The sequence below is a fragment of the Caretta caretta genome, chromosome 6 (assembly GCF_965140235.1).
Source record: "Caretta caretta isolate rCarCar2 chromosome 6, rCarCar1.hap1, whole genome shotgun sequence".
Taxonomy (NCBI): Eukaryota; Metazoa; Chordata; order Testudines; family Cheloniidae; genus Caretta; species Caretta caretta.
Genome location: NC_134211.1, coordinates 73,427,981 through 73,445,438, shown reverse-complemented (window position 1 = coordinate 73,445,438; position 17,458 = coordinate 73,427,981). Strand labels below are relative to the sequence as shown.

Here is a 17,458-nt window from a genome sequence, read left to right as displayed (position 1 = left end):
GGAAAAACAACCAGTCAGATTCATCTGAAGCCCAATAAGGAAGCGGCATCAGTGCCGAAGCCAAGTGGGGAATTGACACCAGTGGCACTGAATGAGACACACTTCCACCCCGGTACCAGGAGAGGGGTCAGCACTGAGGCCAGTATTGAATGTAATGATGGGATCTGATGCCAAGATAATGATGGTGCCAAAGGATGCTCCCGAGTTAAGTGGGGCTTTGGTGCCTGGCCCGGCCTCAACTCCACAGTCTGCAGCCCAGGAGAAGTGAGCTGCTGTCCTGTAAGACCTGGTGGCTTTGTGACATGTCCAGAAAGTGCCAAGGGCACAATGGAGGATGTGTAAGGCCTCTCTAGCCACATGCAGTGAGAAGGAACTGAGGGGGATCATGGAGGTGCTGCCCTTATAGGCTTGCGGAGGGGCTAGGGCAAAAGGGCATTAGCACTGCCTCTGTGGATAGTGCTAGGCAAAGTTCTGCTGCTCCAGTGTGCACATTCACATAGAATACACGGCTACCTCTACTCAAAGAAGAACTCAAGGTTACTTAATACAAGTTTGGAGTATGCATTCCATGGACTGTCTTAAAATTACAAGTAGTAATATTGATAAATACTGAACATGTATCAGTTTAATCTATATAAAGTATTACAGTGATTTGGAGCACACATTTGAAATCAAGTGGCTAAATCATGTACGACAGATGCTTTTCATTATTTTCAATCCAATAATATAGCAGAATTTAAAGACTATTTATGTATCTTTATACTTTCAGTAGCAGATCTCCAGATCGGAGGTTACTGTGGTTCACAACAGGATATATATATATTAGTAGTACTGAGCATTTCTTGTTTGGACTGGCTTCAAAACTGAGATTATCCATCAAGGTGTTCTTACAGAAAACAGGAGCTTGTAGGGTGTAGGAGACAAACATAATCTTTAATTAGTGCAACAAACAGCTCTCTTATTCTCTTGGACAGAAAAGAATCTGTCATCCACAATACAATATTTTGATGTGGGAGACTGGGGAGCCAGAACTAGGAGTGGAAATGATTGTCATATCACAGGGCATATGTGTATATTACACACTGTGACATTCCCCAGGGTACAATTTGGACTGTTGAACAGCTGTGTCCCCTCAATTCTCCAGCCTAGGGTGCCTTTTACATTGCTTTGTTGTGAGAGCAACCACTCCTGGTCTGCGCGCACACAGCCTTCAGCATGTAAATACTCCCAGCTATACAGTATAAGTGCTATGTCCAGCCACTTTTGAATCACACTGCAAAGCAACACCAGCAAATTCCCAGTCCCAGTCTTTCCCCAATAAATGTGCATCATGTATTGCCCAACTGTCTCCCGGACAACACAAGCTTCATTTTATTAATAGAAAAGGATATGCACAAATCCTGTTATCTGAAATTGAGTTTCCCAAACACTTCAATCCAAACACACTGGTCTAGATAAAACAACAAAACAGGTTTATTAACTACAGAAAAATAGATTTTAAGTGATTACCAGTAATGAGGCATAAAAGTCCAAACTGGTTATAAGGAAATAAAAGTAAATGCAACTAATACCTAACTTAACAAGCTAGAGTGAATTCAAAGCAAAGGTCTGTCCCCCTATGTTTTAGCAGTCTTACTAGCTGAATTCCTTTCTGCCAGGATCCCTCCAGTTCAAAGCTGTTTGTTGTTCCTCAGGTGTTGTGGCTGTCGTGTGTAGAGAAAGGGAGGAATATCTTGGGGCATCTCTTTGCCATTCTTGTACCATTTCCTTTTCTTTAAAAAGAAAAGGAGTACTTGAGGCACCGCAGAGACTAACAAATTAATTTAAGTATAAGCTTTTGTGAGCTACAGCTCACTTCATCGGATGCGCTCAGTGGAAAATACAGTGGGGAGATTTATATACACAGAGAACATGAAACAATGGGTGTTACCATACACACTGTAACAAGAGTGATCAGATAAGGTGAGCTATTACCAGCAGGAGGGCGGGGGAGAGGGACTTTTTTGTAGTGATAATCAAGGTGGGCCATTTCCAGCAATTGATAAGAAAGTGTGAGAAACAGTGGGGGTGGGGGGAAGAGAATAAATATGGGGAAAAAGTTTTACTTTGTGTAATGACACATCCACTCCCAGTCTTAATTCAAGCCTAAGTTAATTGTATTCAGTTTGCAAATTAATTCCAATTCAGCAGTCTCTCGTTGGAGTCTGTTTTTGAAGTTTTTTTGTTGAAGAGTTGACACTTTTAGGTCTGTAATCGAGTGACCAGAGAGATTGAAAGGTTTCAGAGTAACAGCCGTGTTACTCCTTTTCTTTTTGCGAATACAGACTAACACGGCTGTTACTCTGAAACCTTTCCATCTCTCTGGTCACTCGATTACAGACCTAAAAGTGTCAACTCTTCAACAAAAAAACTTCAAAAACAGACTCCAACATGGCAGAGAGGCATTGCTGGCACATGATGGCATTTATCACATTGGTAGATGTGCAAGTGAACGAGCCTCTGATGTGATTAGGCCCTATGATGGTGTCCCCTGAATAGATATGTGGGCACAGTTGGCAACGGGCTTTGTTGCAAGGATAGGTTCCTGGGTTAGTGTTTTTGTTGTCTGGTGTGTGGTTGTTGGTGAGTATTTGCTTCAGGTTGGGGGGCTGTCTGTAAGCAAGGACAGAACCTGTCTCCCAAGATCTGTGAGAGTGATGGGTCATCCTTCAGGATAGGTTGTAGATCCTTGATGATGCGCTGGAGAGGTTTTAGTTGGGGGCTGAAGGTGATGGCTAGTGGCGTTCTGTTATTTTCTTTGTTGGGCCTGTCCTGTAATAGGTGACTTCTGGGTACTCTTCTGGCTCTTGCAATCTGTTTCTTCACTTCAGCAGGTGGGTATTGTAGTTGTAAGAATGCTTGATAGAGATTGTGTAGGTGTTTGTCTCTGTCTGAGGGATCGGAACAAATGCAGTTGTATCGTAGAGTTTGGCTGTAGACAATGGATCGCTTGGTGTGATTTGGATGACAGCTGGAGGCATGTAGGTAAGCATAGCGGTCAGTAGGTTTCCGGTATAGGGTGGTGTTTATGTGACCATCACTTATTAGCACTGTAGTGTCCAGGAAGTGGATCTCTTGTGTGGACTGGTCAAGGCAGAGGTTGATGGTGGGATGGAAATTGTTGACATCATGGTGGAATTCCTCAAGGGCTTCTTTTCCATGGGTCCAGATGATGAAGAGATCATCAATGTAGCGCAAGTAGAGTAGGGGCATTAGGGGACAAGAGCTGAGGAAGCGTTGTTCTAAGTCAGCCATAAAAATGTTGGCATACTGTGGGGCCATTCGGGTACCCATAGCAGTGCCCTGATTTAAAGGTATATACATTGTCCCCAAATGTGAAATAGTTATGGGTGAGGACAAAGTCACAAAGTTCAGCCACCAGGTTTGCCGTGACATTATCGGGGATACTGTTCCTGATGGCCTGTAGTCCATCTTTGTGTGGAATGTTGGTGTAGAGGGCTTCTACATCCATAGTGGCTAGGATGGTGTTTTCAGGAAGATCACCGATGGATTGTAGTTTCTTCAGGAAGTCAGTGGTGTCTCAAAGATAGCTGGTAGTGTAGGGCCCGAGGAGGGAGCCTACATAGCCAGACAATCCTGCTGTCAGGGTGCCAATGCCTGAGATGATGGGGCGCCCAGGATTTCCAGGTTTATGGATCTTGGGTAACAGATAGAATATCCCTGATTGGGGGTTCTAGGGGTGTGTCTGTGCGGATTTGTTCTTGCGCTTTTTCAGGGAGTTTCTTCAGCAAATGCTGTAGTTTCTTTTGGTAACCCTCAGTGGGATTAGAGGGTAATGGCTTGTAGAAAGTGGTGTTGGAGAGCTGCCTAGCAGCCTCTTGTTCATATTCCGACCTATTCATGACGACGACAGCACCTCCTTTGTCAGCCTTTTTGATTATGATGTCAGAGTTGTTTCTGAGGCTGTGGATGGCATTGTGTTCTGCCTTTTCTTTGAGAATCATCTCAAGCTGGGGTTCAGGAGACAGGCATCTCCAGCTGTTTCTTTGCCAAGATATAAATTTCTCTCTCACACCCTTTTTCTGGCCAAAGAATGGCCACTTAACCAGGTGATGGTCCATTTGATTTCATTTACACCTGGCTTAGGCATCACTTTGTCTTTTGTCTCTGAGGAACTGGTTTGTGGCTCCTTCCCCAGATTTGGAATATGTCTTAGTAACCGCAAACAGTAGAATCTTATAACTTTACACAAAATGTTGCACACTTATTTTATCAGGACAAGAAAGATCAGCAAATCATGAGTTTTCAAATGATACCTCACAAGACATACTTTGTACAAAATTTATCATAATCTTGGAAAAGGGGTGCACATAGGGGTACAGACTGACACACACCCATAGTTCTATAAAGTAGCAGTCAAATATATTGATTAGTGTGTTTAAGTCACTAAATCTTCATAGTATCTAACTAGAATCATTTAGATCTAATTTGCTTTTTTACAATGCAAAACTAAAAGTTCCAAGTAAAAGTATGTAAGAAGTCATTTTAAATCAGGACATGCAGGTGAAAAAAACACAAATACAGGGATGGGTTTTAAGTGACAGGCCTCAACTTCATTAACGTAATAATGGAGAGAGATGATAACTTCTCTACTTAATTGGGTATGGTGGAGGGTTAAATGACTTCACACCATTTAACCAATAATTCAGGTTCGACCCTCTTCAGCTTAACTCTATATTTGAATCCTCTCACCCTTCCCCTGAAACAGGATGAGGGTACCAAGGATTCCTCAATCTGTTAAATCTTGCCTCTCTTTGTTTCCTTAAAGGCAAAAAGTGGATGACAGCCATATCCCTGGTCTCATTTACTCTGAGAGCTGGCCCTCTTTTAGCCTTTATCAACACTGTGTTGCAATAATTTCAGGATTTAGTCCAACTTCCTACAATGTGGTAATTTCTTAAACACACCTGTAAGTTTAGACTTTCCAAAACAAACTAAGCCTAACAATCTTCTTCTTAGTTCTATATTCTTGTTCCACCAAGAAAGTGACAAACTTTTTATCCTTTACCCCACTTCTCTTTTGACAGAGAGAGCTCTTTTTAGTCTAGAATTTTACAACAATCTCGTTTAACTAATGAGAGTCTATCAGTTATACAACAAAAGGTTCAGAGCAAGTGTAGATTTCTAACTATAATTCTCCCAATACCCTGCAATTTAAAACTGTCCCTTCCTAATTCCAAACTAATCTATAAACGTATACACTTAACTAAATAACACTGAAATTTCAAATCATGAAGCCATTCTATAATCTACTCAAGATACTTCCACAGCCCCGATCCTATAGTTTCTGATAGCTGTAGACAGCAAGAATGCAAAGATCCATCTAAGTGGAATTCTTAGCACAGTTGTATACATTTCCAAGTTTAAAAAAAAAATGTAATGTTGCAACCATTTATTACAAAATTTTGTATGGAACTCTGGGTGTAGTGGAAACCACTCAGATTGAGACTCCACACAAATCCATATATTGTGGAACTATCACTAATTTAGCACCACAACTTTATACAACAGAGACACAGTAGACACTGACAAAATATTAGATGACAGGAAAACTAAACCAGGCTCTTTGAGAAAAACCTGGGAAGACAGATGCAGCTTGTGAATGTCTTCTGAACGTGGCTTTTTCAAAGAGTATGTTTTTGAAAGAGTACAGGAGGCTTTTGTATTGAATTTCAAAGATTCAGATAGAAAACTTGTAAGTATTGGGAGTTAGTAAAATGTTATGAGCACAAAAATGTAATATTAGGTTAATAAGTATAAATTAAACAGATTTCAACAAGGGAGAACTCCACAAAAAGAAGATTTTAAAATATCATAAATTTCATGATTTCAGCTATTTAAATCTGAAATTTCATGGTATTGTAACTGTAGCGGTCGTGACCCAAAAGGGGGCAGTGGCAGGGCTCACAAGCTTTTTGTAGCTCGGAAGGCAGCGCCACCACCAGCAGCAGCGCAGAAGTAAGGATGGCAATGGTATGGTATTGCTACCCTTACTGCTGGGCTGCTGCCGCCTTCAGAACTGGGCCCTCGGCCAGCAGCCACCACTCTCCGACCTCTGAAGGCAGTGCAGAAGTAGGGTGGCAAGAACACGACCTCCCCTACAATAACCTCGCAACCCCCCTGCAACCTCTCTTTGAGTCGGGATCCCCAGTTTGAGAAACACTGGTTTCCCCTGTGAAATCTGTATAGTATAGGGTAAAAAATCACATTTCACGGTCCATGACACGTTTTTCACGGCAGGGAATTTGATAGGGCACTTCTCAGCAAAGAGAAGTAAGGGACTGGGAATGTCAATTAATTACTACTAGCTAATAGCATTTTTTAGTTTTGAACAGTACACTCAAAGAAAAACTACAAACATTTTCCTTAGAAATGATCATGTTAATTTAAAACTTTATATACACTTGGCTGAGTCTAGAGTTGGTGACAGTCGCCTAGATAAAAAGTGATGGCATTTTTGGGATAAGAAGTGTGGCTCTCCAATGCAAGAACCTATAAAACAATTTTTCAGCTGCTTTAATAATGGCTTATCAAAGAGATTCTAACATACAACAAATTTTCAATTACTAAAACAGGTTTTTTTCTATTATTATGCCAGGCTGGAAACTGGTTGACAGTTTCTTATACTAGAAAACACAATACTAGTGTAAAACCCATAATAAAATGATATCACTTAATGTAGACAAATGCAAAGTTACATATCTAGGATCAAGGAATGCAGACCATGGCTACCAAAGGGGGACTGTAACACGGAAAGCAGTGACCGAAGAGGATTTAGGGGTCACAGTAGACAATCAACTGAACATGGGCTCCCAGTGTGATGCCGAGGCAAAAAGAGCTAATGCGATTGTTGCATGTATAAACATGGGAGTAGTGAGTAGGAGCAGGGAGGTGATTTTACCTGTACATACAGCATCCTATATCCATGCATACAGCTCAGCTACAAAATAGGAATACCTCACTTGGCAGGAGTGCAGCAGAAAAAGATCTGGGAATTACAGTGGATCACAAATTTAATATGTCCCAACGTGATGCAGCTGTGAAAAAAGTTTTGTATCATTCTGGGATGTATTAACAGGAGTGTCAAATGTAAGACAGGGAGTTAATTCTCCCTTCTGCTTGGCACTGGTGACGACTCACCTGGAGCACTGTGGCCAGTTCTGGGTGCCATACTTCAGGAAAGATATGGACAAATGGGAAAGAGTCCAGAGGAGAGCAATTAAAATGATAAAAAGATTTAGAAAAGCTGACCTATAAGAAAAGGTTAAAAATCCGGGCATATTTTGTCTTGAGAAAAGAAGACTCAAGTGGGACCTGATAACAACCTTCAATTGTGTGAAGGGCTGTTATAAAAAGAACAATGATCAATTGTTGCTCCATGTCCACGGACGGTAGGATGAGAAATAATGGGCTTAAACTGCGGCAAAGGAGATTGAGGTTAGATATTAGGAAACCCTTTCTAACTATACAGGCAGATAAATAGGAGAGGAAGGATGGTGCAGTGTTCAAGGTTCTAGTCTGGGCTTGGGAGACTTGAGTTCAATTCCCTGTTCTGCCATAGACTCTTTGTGCGACTTTAGACAAGTCACTTGGCCTCTCTGTGCCTCAGTTCCCTATCTGTACAATAGGGATAATAGCACTACCCTGCCTCCCAAGGGTGCATGAGGACAAATACATTAAAAACTTTGAGATCTACTGACTAAATGTGCTATATAAAAAACAGGTATTATTATTATTAAGCACTGGAACAGGTTGCCCAGGGAGGCTGTGGAATCATTATCACTAGAGATTTTTAAGAAGAAGTTGGACAAACACCTGTCAGGGATGGTCTAGATAATACTTAGTCCTGCCTCGGTGCAGGGGAATGGACTTGATGATCTTTCTAGGTCCATTTTAGCCCGACATTTCTATGGTTCTGTGGTTGGTGAGACCAATCTGTGATTGGTGAGACTCTATCTTTTGATGTCTCCGAATTCAGACTGGATGTCCTTCAGGAAGATGCTTTAGCCAAACAGAAGTTATTTGGCTCATTATAGGGGTAAATGGGTGAAATTCTCTCACCTGTGCTGCACACAGACTATATGATCTAATGCAGTGTTTCTCAAATGAGGCCACCAGGGGATTTTCCTGAATCTACGACAGCCTCCTGGTTAGAGGCGGAGGAGGGTACAAAGCAGTGGACCCACCATGCAGTGCCCAGGGCTCCAGCCACGGGACTCCTGGGGCAGGCTTCAGCGCCCCCCCCTTCCCCCAGCAGCATGACCACCTGGGGTAGTGAGGCTCCGGTGATGGGCCCCAGACTTCAGCCCTTTCCCCACCCCTTGAAAATTTGTCAGAGCAGCTGCTAGCAAGAGTTGGTGGCCACAATCTGAACCCACCAAAAAATCTGTCGTGAAAACCCCTGATCTAATGGTCTTTTATAGCCTTAAACTCATGTATCTATGTATGTATATAGGTTATGGAAGAGCAAGCAAACTTGCTCACTCTCAGGCCCCTGCCACACTGGAAATGGCCAATATTTTAACCAAAGTTTTTGTTGTTTTTCTACAGCAACAAAGAAAAAAAATTCAAAACAATAAGCCTATCTTGTACTTCATACAATTACTCAATGTTTTTAAGAAGTAATATTTTTTTTTATACAGGCATGATGCTACCTGCCATTTTCTGAGGAGTGTGAATGAATTAAAAATTCTTGAAAACAGCAGCTTATAATGGAAGTGCTGACACAACCTTAACTACAGCAGCAAATGCTCTGCTATAATCAAGTTGTTATGGCAACTAGAATTGTCAGGTTGAGAATGGGAGAGAGAGTGTGCATGCAGAACTTTCACACACATACACCAGAAATCTTACAAAAATTTGTAGCAACAATCTTACCACTATCGTACATACCCCTATAATGAACTACTGAAGTCCAATATTTTCCTAATAAAAATGAAACAAGTCAGATTTATTGGATGCTATTCATGTCTAAAATACAAGACAATAATAAGAGCAAGCTCATCTTCTCGGCTAAAAGAGTATATAAAACAGAGTTGGTTAAACAATATTTGTTAATCCAAACAAAAGCCAAAATGTATAGAATTTTGTGTTTCATAAAACATTAGTGAAACTGCCTCTATCCAGTATCCAAAAATATTCAACAGATATCACAACTGAACAAATGTCAGTTATGCATTATTTGTAATGTATCTTGCATTGATGTTCAAAGCTTGAATTGATTACATTGCTCGGTAGAATACATATATGCTACTATGTATTTGACCAAATCATGCAGACGAGTATCAAAGGTTCACAAATAATAAATTGCTCAAAAATAGCCAAATGTACCTGAAATTCAAATATTGGAGAAACATTCATTATTTCCCCACCATATATTCAATAAGCTCAACATTTACCTTTCACATCAGTCACTGAAAAGGGATGGTCACATTTTTAACATATAAATGAAATGCATAGTTAACGTACAATTAAGCCAAATATAAAAATATTCAAAACTGGATTACTAAATCATCATTATATCACATTTTAATCAATGTATAGTTTAATCCAATAAAAATTCTCCAATTTCCTCTATGAATGTTTTTAATCCTAACCACACAAATCCCACTTTGACATCTAATTGGGTAAACTCTCAGCAAATATTTGTAGCATCAAAGGTCAGAATCCTTCAAATAAAATAAAGTCATAATTAAAATGTATTAAATAATTTTTAAAACATTTTTCCCAAATTAGTAAAATTTTAACCAGGTATATACTTATAAAAATCACAAACTATTTTGCCTCAGTTCTCAAAGGATTTGAAATGAAAGCTCCTTGTATTTTTAAGCTGGATTGCCATATGCAAAGCCCGATAAGAAACTCAAGAGGGTGACAGTCCTCAGGATTTTGACAAAGCGATAGAGATTCTCCTGGGCACACCAACAGTTTTCCTCTGCAAACAATAACTTCCTTCCACCTAAAAATTATTGTACCTCTGCTTCTATTCAGAGGCTATCAGCTATTCTAATCCATGTTTCTCAGAGAACAGGGAAGACCCATTTTATGGGGTGCTTTCTTATTCTATTATATGGGAGAGAGAGTAAGGGCTTGTCTACACTATTGCTTAAGTTGATGTAACTTATGTCAGTCAGGTATGTGTAAAAACCATCCCCTGAGCGACGTAAGTCACATCAACTTACAGAGGTGTCTCAGCTTCTGCCTCTCGTTCAGGTGGAGTAATTATGCTGACAGGAGAGTGCTTCACCAGACCCGCTACGGCAGCAAAGCTGCACCAATGCAGCTGCACCGATGTAGTGCAGTAGTACAGACTAGACGTAAGTAGATTTTTCCTTTCAAATTTTCATTAGGAAGTCCTCTAAGAATAAAGTGATCATGCTCTTGAATCCCACAGAAAACAATTAAACTAAAATGATTTAATGTTAATCTAATGTCTGGTTGATTACGAAGCTTTTAATCTTTGAAGACTTCCTTCATTTTTTAAGACATTTATTGATTTTTCTTAGAGACAAACAATATAATGTACAAAATTCTACAACGATCACTGACAATTTTACAGCTGGATTCAATTTAGATAAGCACACATTCTGTTCACAGCATAGAAGTATTTCAGTTGCAATAGTGAATAATTAATTATTGTATAGCAGCAACAAAACCAGAAAACCAAGATTCAACTACAAAAGGAAGGGCTAGAGAATCGAATGAGAGAAATAATTTTGTTCACACAAGCAGCCACTACTCTTGGAAGACAAAGGAACTGAAACAATTACAACATTTGCTTTAGAAAGACAGGGAGTTCTTAAGAGATTTAAATAGTGGTGGATGTATCCTCCATCCCCCCCCCCCCCCCCCGAAAAAAGTCACCACTGAAGTATTAAGCTGCATAAAACATGAAATCAGACAGCACTGCAGAAACAAAATGACAACATTTAGTCATAGGTTAAGAGTGCGATTTATTTATTTTTTGTTTGTTTTTAGTGGGATGAGGAAGTGAGTAAACGTTTAAGGATTTGGGAAAGGAAAAAAAGAAAAAGAAAGAAGAAAGAAGGGATAGGCCTTCAGAGCACATCTAAATGTTTTTTTTTCATAATTTGAGATTTTCACCCTTCCTGGTGGCATTAACTAATGTTCACCCAACCTCTTACAGCTCTAATCCTCAGTAACATTTAATCTTAAAATTGTTTAACTGACAAGTTACTCCTGGAAAATCTGTTTTCCAGTGCTTTAAACAAGTGGCCCTCACATACAAGCTAGTCACGGCCTCCAGCAACACATAGGAGGGAGTAATGACTGGATTTTTACACTGAAGATGAGAGGCCTTATGCACAAATTATTTACCATCAATACCTATGAATTTTAAGTAAGGGTGATTTCAACTTCAGTGCTTCCCTACTTCTCATGCAACATTTATTTTAAAGTTTGTGATCCTCTTAACATGAATAACTGTATTGCTCATACATTGTTTAATTTTCATGTAGGCAGCCTCAAGATATTACTACCTGAGGAGAGTCTACACCCCAATATACCCAAAGAACATTTTCTGTCACTTTGGTCTAGGACTGTTTTTGGTAGGGTGGAACAAGAGGAGAAAACAGAGAAAACATGATGTGGGTTTTAATAAGTTTTTTTCTTTCTTTCTTTAAGGGTGCCAATGCTCACTCAGAGGATGACCAACAGCAGAGGACCAGATTAATGGTTTAAGTCTAATAACAGCTACATGGAGATTGGCATCACCTACCATTACAGAGCACCTCACCAGGTTTTCATTTTGCTCAAAGCTTGCATGACAGCCAGGTCTGTCCAAGAATTAATCACCCACTGTACACTGGATGGTTCATAGTGAGATGACAGGCATTCAGTCACTACAGTGATTTCAGACAAAGTTTGTTCTTAAGACTTTGAACTTTCTTGCCTTTATGAATTGGTTACCTTAGACTCCTATGGCACTTTGTGTGTAGTGGTAGATTTACCTTCACCCTACCATTGTGCAACAGTTTCATGTTAACCACCAGTTCTGAGATGGGTGCATTTCACTGATGCTATACATATACAGACGGTTTAGATATTTAAAGACAAAAAGTGACATTGTGAGTGTACACACACACAAATAAATAAAATAGCATGCTTTCTTTGTCCTTTGCAAGATTACCCAGCCATACACCTAAGATATGGAGGCATATTTATTGCTACACACAAACGAATACCCTCTCATCAGGTTCCAATATTTTGCAGGAATTTGATCTTCTAAAAGTCACATTCTAACCAATTTAGAGCCTCTTCATTTCAGAGTAGGATATAAACTCTAGGTAAACATTCAGTGCTTACATAGGATGATAAAGGAACTATGAAATAGGCAGTCTATATTACTCCTGAAAACCTGCCTGGATGGTAAATTCCAACACTAGACTTTATCTCACATATTCACTGTACCATGGGCAGCTCAGATGCCTTCCTTTACAGGGCAATAGCATTGATTGTTTGGATTTGCAACTACAGCTATCATTCGCTGGGCTGGATTTGGAGCCAGCAGCTAGGTAGCATAACTCCAGGCTTAGGGCCCATGGTGTTCCAGAGCCATTTGGAAATATGCATGAGTGGGGCCCGACCAAATTCATGGTGCATTTTGGTCAATTTCAGAGTCAGAGGATTTTAAAATATCATAAATTTCATGATTTCAGCTATTTAAATCTGAAATTTCATGGTATTGTAACTGTAGCGGTCGTGACCCAAAAGGGGGCAGTGGCAGGGCTCACAAGCTTTTTGTAGCTCGGAAGGCAGCGCCACCACCAGCAGCAGCGCAGAAGTAAGGATGGCAATGGTATGGTATTGCTACCCTTACTGCTGGGCTGCTGCCGCCTTCAGAACTGGGCCCTCGGCCAGCAGCCACCACTCTCCGACCTCTGAAGGCAGTGCAGAAGTAGGGTGGCAAGAACACGACCTCCCCTACAATAACCTCGCAACCCCCCTGCAACCTCTCTTTGAGTCGGGATCCCCAGTTTGAGAAACACTGGTTTCCCCTGTGAAATCTGTATAGTATAGGGTAAAAGTACACACAAAATCACATTTCATGGTCCATGACACATTTTTCACGGCAGGGAATTTGATAGGGCCCTATGTATGGGGCATAGGATTTGAACTAACTGCAGTGATCATTAACAGACTGGATGAACCAAGGGACCAAGCATTTGTAAAGCTAACAATTTAACAAGCAGGACGAAGGTGAGCTTGCTTGTACAGCTGAAGCAGGATTGGAGCAAATTCTGAAAGTTGTTCCCCATACATATGATGGACTGCCAATACACACAGGCTTATTTTTGAAGTCTCTCTTCCCCACTCCTCTTCCATTCATGAAATGAAGATTGCATCCTATTTCTTCCCAACCAAAACTTCATATCTCTGTTCCCAGTCTCAATGTGCCAAAGGCAAAAGGGAAATTAAACAAAATTTTGTACTTGTTATTGTTTCTGTCAAGAAAATTTAAAATTAAAATAAATTTAAGTTTCCCGAGGAGGGGGCAAATCTTTAACAGTATTTTTAATTATTGTGTTTCTAATATTTTAGGAAGCTCTAAGTGTAGCTTTAAACTAAGATTTTCCCCACAATACACGTACAGGTTTTCTATTAGCATTAACAGAAATACGTGGGTGCAAGGAATGAAGATTTTACCCTGTAATCTTTAAGGACAGATTTTTGATGGGAGGGTTTATGCTATGTTAAATATATTTTTAAAAATACATTATTTAATTTGTATGAAGAGGCATATTAATCTTGAGAGCAATTATTCAACTGACATTAAAAGGAGAACAATTTGTTTGAAATTAACAGCTAATTAAAAAAAGGATTTGTAAGTCAAAAAGCCATTGTCTCAACCAACAAAAACGGGTAACAAGTCTGAAACAGTATCTTTTTCACATGCAAGTGACTTCTTCCATAATGAATGAAAAATTATTTAAGGTAAGAAAAACAATGTTTTAAAATTATTTGTTCAATGGAGAAAACACAGAGCAAGTGTGTAGGCTGAACCTGCACAACAAAGTTGTAAATGAAACAAACCGCAAGACTATAGCCAGATCCACAAACAAAAAGCAAACTGAAACAAAACCAGAATTTTCAATGTCATCTCTTTTTGGATGATTAATCTTTGATTCCAGCTGGCAATAAAGAGGTCTTGATCTGAAGGGAGCTTTAACCCCCACATACGTCACTTACTATGTCAAAACAATCACTGTCCATTCTACCTGATCATACCCAAAAGCAGCAGTCTTTTCCTGGATTCATTTCTTGATAACAAGCTGTTCAAACAGAGAGCACCTATCAAACCTAATATTATAATCTGCTGCTTTTTTTCTTCTAGTATACACTGCTGTCCATCAGAAGAAATAATTAATAGGTTTATTATGTATGAAAGCATCATCCTGTCAGTTCAGTGCCAGGTTTGCATAGCTCATATCAGCTACTCATTGATGCCATGCATGCTCACTGTCCCAAGATATGACAAAACACTACACCCTTTGGGATTTTTTTTTCTCCTGTTCAAAAACAGCGTTTCACATCTGTGTCTGACAGAAGCATTAGAAGCAGAGAGGAGCAGACCCGTCATCATCCCTTACGAATATGAGGCTGAAGCATGGGTGAAAAGTTAAGACAAAACCTGAAGTCCACTGATCTTGCATTATAGTTTTTCAAAGCAACATACAATGTGGAAGCTACTGAATTTATAGGAAAACAAGAACTTTTCACTGTTGGAATCATCTACAGAAAACAGATGGGATTTACTGGTTGCTAAAGCTTTTACTCAGTTTTTAATAAGTACTGAACACTTGAGTTATCTGAGGTATGTTCATCTGCCTCTATTGTTTGAAGAGATGTGAAGTTCAGAGCTCCCTTTCTGGAACCGTGAAAGAACAGAATAACCTAAAATGGTGCATATAGAATCCAATCAAGTATTCAGGATGCCTGAGAATCAATTAGAAACAACCACTACCACAAAAGAAAGCAGCAGCAACGAATAAAAATGCTGTGGAGAAAGAAATCACAAGCCACAGGAGAAAAATGCACTTAAATAGAAAAGCTTCCTACCTGATGAGCATCTTTCCATATATTCAGACACAGCACAGATAAATGAGCTTCGATCAATAAGATTCAATCAAATATCTCCAGGTAAGTTTTTATTTCATATACTACTGTACACCTTTGCTCACAATAATATTACCACGATTTTAAAGACAATAAATCAGTGATTTTCAGTTAAGTGTAACCTTTACACTGATAAGTTCAAACCTTCCCAGGTAAATATTTTGTCCTGTTAAATTTCCTGCACTGTACAAATACCTGATCTCTTTTGCATAATTATTTTTTCCAAATAATCTTATTAATGTCCTTCTCTGGGTTTGACCTGGAATTGTTTACTAAGATTTAAATCCTTCACATTGTTTGCATTTAATAGTTAGGAAAATATACGCAAAGAACACATTCATAAGCCATGCTTCTGTTACTATTTGCAAAATAGATTTTCTGTACTTCATTATCTAAGTCAATCTACTAAAGCAAAGAGCATTTTACACAATGGCAGTATCAAATTTGAAAGGATATATTTTATTAGAGGAAAATAAATCCCCGTTTACAAAAATAGGAGCTCAACTAAATCTGGTAGTGTCAATTACAGCCATTTATAAAAGGCAAACTACAGTACAATGAGATAATAGCACAGTGTTAATAAACCATAAAGATAAAATGTATATATTTTCAATACAATGATTGAACATAAGGGGCTCAACAGAACTACAAAAAGAACATCTTGTATCTAAATAGTTTTAACTCAGATCACAACTGTACAAGCCAAAGGGTGTGGGTAGCCAGAGCACACAGTCCAAATTGTCATTGGTCCTACATAAAAATATCCTGTGAATCACTTCACAGTGAGATTCTAACATCTGACAGGGCTTGAAAAATAAAATATACCCAACATCTACTAGTCCAAAAACTAAGCTTACTAGTCCTGATGAAGGTGCTGCCACACCCACAAAGTCACACCCCCTGAAAATAAAAAAAAATAAAACAGTTGTGCACTGTTTTATATACACTATATTTTACTCTAACATTTCAGAGTAGCAGCCGTGTTAGTCTGTAACAGCAAAAAGAACAGGAGTACTTGTTGCACCTTTGAGATAAATAAGATAGAGACTAACAAATCTATTTCTATCTTATTTATCTCAAAGGTGCCACAAGTACTCCTGTTCTTTTTACTGTAACATTGCTTTTCATTTTTCTATTTAATATTTGTTTTAAAATGTACCTTACTATAGATCTCTTATTGTTATTCTACTCTCTGTTCCTCACTGGTTTCAGCACACTTTTCTTTCCTAGAAGAAAGAATGTCTCTTTTCTTGTATTGCTTTTAATATATGGTTCTTCCATTCCTTCTCTCCCCATTTGTATTTCTCTCTTCCTTTCCTCCATGGCCCCCAGAATATGTTGGCTCTCCTTTCTTCTTCCTGCTCTCTTTTTTCCTTACCTCTTTTCTTCTTATTCAAATAATTTCTCCCCTTCTTTTGCCTGTTCCTCTACCCATCAAACACAAAACAACCATCCATCCACCCACCCAATCATAGAAACTTCCACTCACATATATAAAAGGACTCGGAAATTCTACCAAACACCTAATCGCCAGAAGACTAAACCTACTAGCCAAAGACTAATACAATGAAGAGCCAAAAATATGTGGGTTCCCCCTATCCAGAGGCAACTGTCAAGTGAGAAGCCAACCCCGTTGGAATTCCTATCAGGGAGCTGAGCCTGAAGCCTGCTTGGGGGATTCATCTTTCATGTCACCCTTTAGCTAGCAGGTGTCTTATAAATTTGACGCTCCTCCCACTCTGTCTATTTGTTCTTTTACCCCCCACATCCCAGAGTCTCCTGGCTGCTACAGTGGGTGGAAATTTTCATTACTCTATCCCCTCTTCTAGTGTCCTGCCTGCTATGGCAGGCATGGAGAGGTTCAACAGAACCATACTGCTACTGTACTCCTCCCTCAGCCTTCTTGCTGCTGCTGGGGATATTGGCACTACTTTACCCCTCTCCCAGTTTCTGCCCTCTTCCCTAATGAATAGCTCCAGATGCTACTTCTGCTGCTTGGAAAAATTTTAAGCAATAGAAGAAGTGAAATTAACCTAATTGTTGGTTTTCACAGCACATATTCAGAATCCTGTGGCAGCAGTAACACTGATAAAGACTGCTGCAGCTTGATAAAACTCTGAGCAACAGCAGATGCAATGCAGCCTATTTGTCCACAGATTCTGGAAGACAGTGATGCATTGTTTACATTCGATTTACATTGGGAAGGTTATCTTTACAGTCACAAGGGCTAGAAACATTTTGTATTTAGGATGTTATTGTCCTG

General features: G+C 39.4%; 2 protein-coding genes across 3 annotated transcripts in view; one reads left to right on the top strand and one right to left on the bottom strand.

Moving 5' to 3' along the window:
- AVEN (apoptosis and caspase activation inhibitor) overlaps positions 1–17,458 on the bottom strand; it is a 181,199-nt gene that overhangs the window by 92,762 nt on the left and 70,979 nt on the right. The gene's annotated exons all lie outside the window — the stretch shown is intronic.
- Positions 14,343–17,458, top strand: part of CHRM5 (cholinergic receptor muscarinic 5) — an 84,271-nt gene continuing 81,155 nt past the window's right edge. For both annotated transcript variants that reach the window (XM_048854645.2, XM_075129726.1), the window contains exon 1: positions 14,343–15,219. The gene's annotated coding sequence lies outside the window, so the exon portion shown is untranslated. The remainder of the gene's footprint in view (positions 15,220–17,458) is intronic.